The sequence below is a fragment of the Gymnodraco acuticeps genome, unplaced genomic scaffold (assembly GCF_902827175.1).
Source record: "Gymnodraco acuticeps unplaced genomic scaffold, fGymAcu1.1, whole genome shotgun sequence".
In the NCBI taxonomy this organism is placed as follows: domain Eukaryota; kingdom Metazoa; phylum Chordata; class Actinopteri; order Perciformes; family Bathydraconidae; genus Gymnodraco; species Gymnodraco acuticeps.
Genome location: NW_022989937.1, coordinates 555,367 through 563,968, shown reverse-complemented (window position 1 = coordinate 563,968; position 8,602 = coordinate 555,367). Strand labels below are relative to the sequence as shown.

At 40.0% G+C, this 8,602-nt stretch overlaps 1 protein-coding gene across 1 annotated transcript in view; it reads left to right on the top strand.

The window, feature by feature from the left end:
* The first annotated feature begins 662 nt into the window (after nucleotides 1–662).
* lingo2b (leucine rich repeat and Ig domain containing 2b) overlaps nucleotides 663–8,602 on the top strand; it is a 66,382-nt gene continuing 58,442 nt past the window's right edge. The window contains exon 1 of the mRNA XM_034210077.1: nucleotides 663–892. The gene's annotated coding sequence lies outside the window, so the exon portion shown is untranslated. The remainder of the gene's footprint in view (nucleotides 893–8,602) is intronic.

Here is an 8,602-nt window from a genome sequence, read left to right as displayed (position 1 = left end):
CTCTCTGGTGACCTTCATCTGTTCATCTCTGGTCTCTCCGCTAATTTACTATTAATGACTTCCTTAATCAATCCTCTGTTCTTATTGTGTCTGCATTCTATAGAAATAGGCAGAACATTGTATAGTGACTGTGGTTGTCACTTTAAAATCTCACTTTTCAGAAGTCCACTTTAGCTTTTTTGAATTTTACCTCGAGATTCTTAATTCTTTGTAATTGACTGGATTTGAATTATCTAAGGAATTAGTGTTTAATCTAAAATAAGACACATGGAGTATTGAGTCTTTGAGTATTTGGTTCAACTTTGGTTTTCACAATGTCTCTAACCAATTCATTCATTTCTTCAGTGTATCCATTCATTCCTCCACATGACAGCATCAGGAGCGAGCCTGACTTGCAGCCATAATTAAGGATCAGTGGATGAGCAGAGTCCTGCAGGCTTTTTTTCTTTATGATCCCCTTTGCTAACATTTGCAGTGCATACAAATGACGTCAACCCTGTTGTCTTTCGTTATTTAACGTTTTCATCTGTATTGAAGGGGCTTATCTTTTATTCTATTGCATGCTTTTACTCTGAAGGCAGATGCAGCCCAGTCTCACAGCTGTTGCCTTGACTACACCCCCCCCTGTTCTGTCTCTCCCTCTCTCTCCGTGCTGATGCCTCTTTAAACCTGGAGCTGCCACCAGGAAGGATGCTCTGCTTGCTTACTGGAGAGAAAACATAAATAGAAGAAGAATAGATATTTGTTCACAAGGAGGTAGTTTTCGTGGAAGCAAGAGACCAACTCAGTGAGAGAAAGTGTGGGAGTGTGTGTCAGTTAGACCCTCGGACTCCCCACTCAGTGATGTAAAACGTGAAGGTGGATTTTGGCATGTGGAGGAGCAGGTAACAAGGTAAGCCTCATGACACTTCACTGATCACTCACAGCATGGAGTTACAAGCTGTTTCCTCGCACGACTCAATATTAACTGTTAAAAAAGAAAAGATATTGACACTTGGTTTCATCAGCAGACAGGCGTAATCGTGAGGTGTGAAGATTTGGGCATAAATGAACAAATAAATAAAGTTCCCCATGCTGTTTTATGATGAATGAGAATGGATTTGCTGTAGGTGTTGAAAATGTGGTGCATTCACAGTGAGAGTTTGGGTGGATGACGACACTTCCCTCCCCCAACATTGTGGGATGAAAATGTAATCAATGAAGTGATTAAAAAAGTGGCATTATGGGTGAACGGTTTGGTGAAGCCCGTGGATGTGACTCGTTTTTTTTAAGCCGTAACGAGATTGCATGTGTACCCAGGCCGAAAAGATGACAGCAACACACTTCACAAGGTGGATAAGACCCTCCCCGAGAAGCTCAGCGGGGGTGACACATGCACGGTGTGAAGTTGGCGGCTGGTGCGCGGCTGTGAGTGGCCCTGCAGCAGAGCACCACAGTCCTTTTTCTGTACCCCCCAGAGTAGCCCTCTAAAAGCCTGTGGGTGGGGGAATAGTGTAGATATACTCTTTCATGTGGATGAGTGCTTGCTAAAAAAAAAACTTCTATCCTGACCTTAACTATGAGAAACAGAACTGAATTATAAATGAGTTAAGCTCCAGAGAAAGGGACTCGGCTACTGACTTGGGCGGGCATTAATGGAGTATGGCAATGACTCCGAAAATTGCGTGCAAATTAAATATTTTCGTTGTAATGGAGAGTAGAGTTCAGGGGAAAAAATTGTCAGGAATGCATTTGTAAGCCGGATCTAAAAATAAAAAAGGGGCGTTCAGGAATAACAGTTCGAAGTGCGTCAAATCTCGTGTCGATGAATATCAAACTAAGTTTTCTTCGTGATAAATGCTTGTCGTTTTTCTTCTTCTTTTTTTGTGTGTCTGTAAGCAAGAGGGATGCTAATGGAGGAGAGATAGGATACAGGCGTCACCGCTGCAAGATAGAGAGAGCGTGTCTGCGAGAGAGTGTGTGAGGTGTTTCCATGGCAACCTGTCAGGGGTGTGTTTGGTCCCCGGAGACGGTGAGGAAAGGAGGGGAGAAGAGAGATGAGAAGCGAGGAGAAAACTATCCCTCGTTAAGGGTGAGAGGGGGATGGGAAAGGAGATAATAGAGGGAAGAGGGAAAGGTGGTATTGTCTCCCCTGCCCCCCCCCCCCCCCCCACCTTACATTACCCCTCCTATTGTTTTCTCCTTTCCCGGATTCCTTCCCTTCTCTCACGCCACCTCCTCTGTTCACTTGAAAGTAACTGTCGTGGCTTCGTTGGTGTCATACGCGAGGCGTTCACTGTGATCATCAAGTGCATCAAAGTGTTTGAACTCGTCGTAATTCGTGATCATTCTCTTTCGGCTTTGGTTGACACATACTTCCTTGAGGTGTCTTTAGTGAGTCATACTGACCGTGACCAGAGTCTCTACATCCACAGTTCAGACCTGTTAATTTATCACTCGTCCTCAAGAGACTTAACATGCAACCATGTGGCTGCATCAGCCAGCTGGACACTTTAATTTCCTTTTACATGGAGCCATTAATGTAGGGAAGCGATGCCAGTCTTTGGACTTAATCTGATTCGTTTTTTTAGTGCTGATTAGAGCTGATCTCTTATATTGGCGTTGTTTGGACCTCCATGATCTGTGGCTATTAGCTTCAACCCAACACATCCATACCACACCAATAGCCAAATATAAAGACCCCAACATTAATATACAAGGAAAACGCAATGTAAAAATGAAGGCAGGAACACTAAAGCTCTAAAAAAACAACGTTAACATTATTGTTAAAGGACAATTGCCATCTGTTGCAGCAACAAGTGTCCATTTTTTTTTTAATGACGTAGGCCTACCATTGAAAAATATAAAAGCCAGTATTCTGATACTTGGTTCTTTGCCAAAATGGCATAAAAGCTAAAGACAATCTCATCAATTCAAAAGGTTTTTAAATGATGCCTATATCTACTACTTGCACAGAAGTTAAGCAAATAATGCCCTGGTGAATTAAAATAATAATATGATGAGGCAGGGGCCTCATTTATAAAGCCTTGGGTAGGATTGACGTGGGAAAGTTGCTTACGTAGGACAAAGCAAACAATTACGCACCGACATTTTCCGATTCATAAAAGACTGCGTACCGGCGCAGGACTTGCGTACGGCACTTCCTACGCCAGTTTCCCTTTATAAATCACAATCGACTCGAAATGCGGCGCAGCTTTTGCGGGCTTCACGTAACGCCCATATTTGCCTATAAATAGTCAAAGAAACGCCCATTCATTCATTTTGACTGACTTTATGAAGAAGATCGCAGGAAATGACGACAGAACAGCTAAAAAAGACATCTCACACTGTGTCAGATTTTGGTTATTTTGGGGAGGTCGAGATAAATCATATTGTTTGGTGGATGCAGTTTGAACCAGAGTAGCAGCATGGAGGTCGGACTCATCAGAACAGAGTGGGCGAGCTGACCAATCAGAGCACAGTGGGCTCACAGGGAGGGGGGGGGGGAGGCACGAGCTCCAACAAGCCGTTTAGGACAGAGTGAATACACATACTATACAGAGATGCTGTAAGTATGAGAAACCAATGTGAGTTTGGAAAATTGCACAATTTAAATCTATTTTAGTATACGTCAACAATGGAATTATGATCAGTAGAAATGGCCATGACATGGGACCTTTAAATAAATGCAAGGTGTTGCACTGACGTATCACTGAGGCCTGCTAAGCAGTCACTGTGTTTAAGAGCAGCTGCTGCACGGTCGTACTAGAAATAATTAATGATCAGCTGTCCTTCTACCAGTGCCTGTTTTATTGTGCTTGCTAAAGTAAGAATGACAGAAAGTAGTTAATTAGAGGGTAAAATGATTTGTATTCAGACAAATTCAAGTTGAAATTGTGGGTGTCTTTAACACCTATTCTGCTTTTAGTGCAAAATAAAGAACAGCTGGCCGCCTGAGCAGCGCCATAACTGATGAAAAGACTAAAGTAGCTTTAACAATTATCTTAAGTGTTTCTTAAGTATTATTTTTTTTCCAGATGTTGGAGATTTCTGCGAATATATGAACATGCTTCTATTTGTCTGACCGAAATCGTATCATGCTGTTTTTGCATTATTATGTAGTGATACAGTATGGTCAATGATATGGATTACCAATGCAAAGCAAGTTTAAGAAACCTTTTTTCCTTGAACGGCCAATGCTGAAAATGGTGGGCCACTGGCCAAAAGCAAACACCTATTGTATTTTAATTTGTTGTGTAAATACAAAATGGTTCTAGCATAATCAATAATAAAGGATCCTTACTTACTTACTTACTTACTTACTTAAAGAGCATGTGCACCTAACAAAACAACTGAAGAAATAACTATAATTTGTAGTTATTACTAAGATAATAATATATATTGTGGTTTTCGGTGGGAGATATCTGGTGGACCAAATAGGACCTTATAGAAAATTCATCCAAACACGGAATTATAAACGATAAGGTTCTTTAAATGAAGTGATGCAAATGGAAATGCTTTTGCGATGGCATTAAGAACTCCCTGACCTCCCAACAAAAGGCTCCATTGGTTGTCTATGCAAGCCGAGCCCCCAATGTCTTTTAAGCAAATGTTCAAAGTGGCCAAACAGTGGTACTACAAGTAGAGACTCTTTCCCATTGACTCTTCCAGTTCTCTTTAAACATCCATGATGCGAGCAGCTTATTACGTCCCATATTTACGTTTATTGTTGGGCCGAGATTTCAAGTGGCAGCAGTAATTATGACCCAAGGAAGTAAGGTGATATACAGAACTAAAAAGTATGCGTACGAAGGAGGAACAGGTCAAACAAACACAAGACCTTTTCCAAGGATTAAAAGTTAACATCGATGCCAACATTAAACATTAAATTATGCCACGTGCATATTGCCCCAACCTCACGTACACAACATACCTAAGTTACGTAAAAGCAGTTATTTTGACCTAATTGTGATCTTTTTCTTTTCTCTTTTCAGGAATCCTGAAGTCAAATGTAATACCTTTTAAGACCTTTTTTAAGACCCTTTCCATACATTTTAAGACCTCATCGCCACTTTGAGTTTTAACCGGTTACCTTGGCGACACACTTTACCTCACATTGACTATATACAGTATTGATTGTCCTTCCTCCTTATCTTCCAACCATTTGGACGCAAACTTGCATTTCCCCATAACGATGTTGTTTAACAACCGGCGTAAACGGACCTTCACACGCTATCAAGCAGTGAGCGTGCGATGTCCCGTTCAGATGACGTCAAATCCAACGGGATGCCAGAAATAAACTACACAGAATCTCACTACACAACTACGCAATGATTACATTCAGGCAGACTGTAGAATACAACCTCTTTGGACAATTGATATACTTATTGAAAACAAGCTACAAAATGTAATACCTTGGAAAATGCTGTTTAATACTTTTTAATAGCCTTAATTTTCGCTAAATTGATTTATCAACTTTTAATACTTTTTAAGACCCCGCGGACACCCTGTAACATAACCAGGTCGTTTTGTTGACTAAACCTTGAGCATGTTAACCACATGTTTGAATCTGCAATTGTTCACCTGTCGCTGTTACTCTCCTATGATCAAGTGTTTAGTTATTTGAGCCTTTGACAAATAACCTCTTCTTTTGATTGTGTATGAGGAGGTTTTTCTTCAAGAGCCTGCTCAAAAGATAGTTAAAAAGTAAGTAATCTGATGGGTTAATCTAAGGAGGTTTGCTAAAATGGCTTAAAAACTAAAGACTGTACTAAAAGAGGAAATTCCAAATTCAAAGGATATTTGTGTTGTGCAAAACAGCTACAGTGAAGATTAGTTTTAAGGAACTGTTGTGTAAAGGAGGTGGCAGAGAAAGTGATTCACACATATGATTTAAGACAATAGAACATATATACATTCTCAACTAACACTTACGGAGAAGCAAAAATAGAAACACATCATGGGAAAAAAACCGAGAACAACCATTTAGTGTAGCAGACCGTATGCTAATTTTTTAATCCCACTGCTCTTGTCCTGAATGCAGATATTGGCGAACAGGACAGTGAAGGCAGCACGCTATGGGTGGTTACTGGAGACACTTTTTTCAGTTTGACAGAGAAGACAAGGCGAGTCTGTGAGGCCTTTACTCGACTGTGATTAGCATTGCAGATGTGGTTTTCTGTAGGCGTCAGATTCAACAAACTCAAGGTTCCCCCTATCTCCAGTGCATGATTAAAATGTAACAGTTATGCGTAGGAAATTCACAAGAGCAGAATTATGCTCCGACACTCACAAAGCCTATTTTTTGCTCAGGTATGTTGAACCTCCTCCTGCACACGCTCTTTTTCTTTCCCACTTGAACATCAATACAAGGGCACGACCCATATGGGTTTGTTTTTTACACCATAGCCAAAAGCCAAAATCGTCTCATAACACCTTTTTATTTTCTATACAGTATGTGAATTTTGTAGAGACACGAAGAATAAAGACAATAATGGAAACTATTTCAAAACATAACCTTTCAAACAGTCATATTTCTTCACTCAAAGCATGGTCACAAACATCTGCATAGGCATTATAAACATAACAATAGTCGTATAACCGACAAACCCGTCATCATAATAATGATCATAACAATAAAACGCCTTCACGGTTATGCAATCCTGTTGAAATGTCACGATCCAATCAATTCAGGTCACGATCCTCACGCCAGTGTAGTATTGATCTGCTTTTAAAATAAATATGTGATCAATCAAACATATATTGCTCTAGACAACAGAATGAAGCTGATTCTTAATGAAAGCCTGTAGCAGCTGGGTCATTTATCAGAAAACACACTACACACTACGCACACAAAAACACATGGACAATGGCTGTAGTTTCATGGTGCACAGATGGTATGAAATCTAGCCGCTAGAGGAAGATGCACATACGTATATACGTATGTGTAGGTTTGTAAAATATCTTTATTATTTATTAAATAAACTGTGACAACTGCAATATTTAGATTAATACATTGTAACCACTTCTCTCACACATTTCTGCTTTAATAATAAATGTATTCCCATTTAAATGCCACATGGGACATGAGCACTGAGTCCATATGCTCTGTACTGTCTTGACCCACTGCAATTACACATTGCATTAATAAATAATAAGGTTATTTACTGCCTTAATGTAGGCAAATCTATATTCTGTGTTGTATCACAGCACATATACTAGATGAAAGTGCTTATTTGTGTAAAATAAAAACCTTAGAGGTGCTAAAAGTCAAAATGTTTCAAAGGGCCTGCCACTCTGCTGCCACATATAAAGATGCGGCCTCTGTGATGTCAACAGCACATAATGGCACACTTCGTTCCCATTGAGGGGAGGAAAGCAACAGGCAGGTCTCTGGAGGACACACTCCTGCAAGAGACGCCAGTTCAATGGGGAAAGGCTTTCAGCACTATCGAGTTCTCCTGTTAGCTTGGGCTTCCCTTCCTCTGGTATCATCACGTACACGGAGGAAGGTTGACATTCTTCATAAGCCTATTTTTACATTATTTAAGAGCACGGTCTGTAAAAGGAGCTGGGCACCCTTTTTTAAGCAGTACATTTATTAACACAGAAGTGGAGTCACTTTCTGAGCTTCTTATGCAAGATTTAAAATCCTAACCCTATCCCTTTTCACATCTTCAAAGTTAACTGAGGCCAGGGGTATTATGTTTTCCGGTTGTCTGTCTGTAAATTCGTACGTTCAATTGTTGTGAACGCTAGGAGGGAATTTCTTCAAATTTCGTTAGACCACAATAATTTTTAACTTATCCAATGTCTTCAAAAATGTAGCATTAGCTGCAAAGCTAATTGCTATGGCTAACAATGGCTTTCTTTGGTTGTTGCATATTGTTAGCTAATCACACAATTAGCTAGATGCTAATTGACAGCAGCATAATGATTTGCAATTTATAGAAACTCAAAAAATTGTTTTACTCTTGCATACAATTGAACACCATTTCCTTTTAAAGTCAGTTCAACCAAATGACACGTTTTGCCCTCACTCTTTTAATTAAAGGTGGGGTAGGTAATTTTGGAGAAACCAATTGACCGAATTGAGTGCGCTAGAATTTTAAAATACACAGCCGGAAAAAATCTGCCACTTCCTTCAGACTTCCTTACAGAGCCCCTCCTCCAACACACACAAACGTGCACATGACCAATGAGGGCACGAGATAAGTTTGTGCACAGATGGAAGGCTGACAGGCAGGTAGGCCATCCAGTTACTTTAGCCGGGCCGGCTAAAATGATTGGTCGTGCTTTTTACAGTACTACGGCTTCCACAGATGACATTTTTTTATGGATTTTTTGTCAAAGCACTTAAGATATTCATTGCTATCGGGATGTTAAGAGCATTCCATGGAATATAACAAAAAGTGTATCTCGAGCCGGTTTCTCAAACTTACCTACCCCTCCTTTAAGATGTCCATCTCTGATAAAAAAACAATCTTGTTTTTCTTACCAACTGAATTTGTTAGTTTTGGTAATCCAATTGCCTATTAAATCTACATTCTAATGAAAACAATACAGACTAATGAAAGAACCATGTTTTTTTAACATCTAACAGATGTCACAAATGACCCTGGTT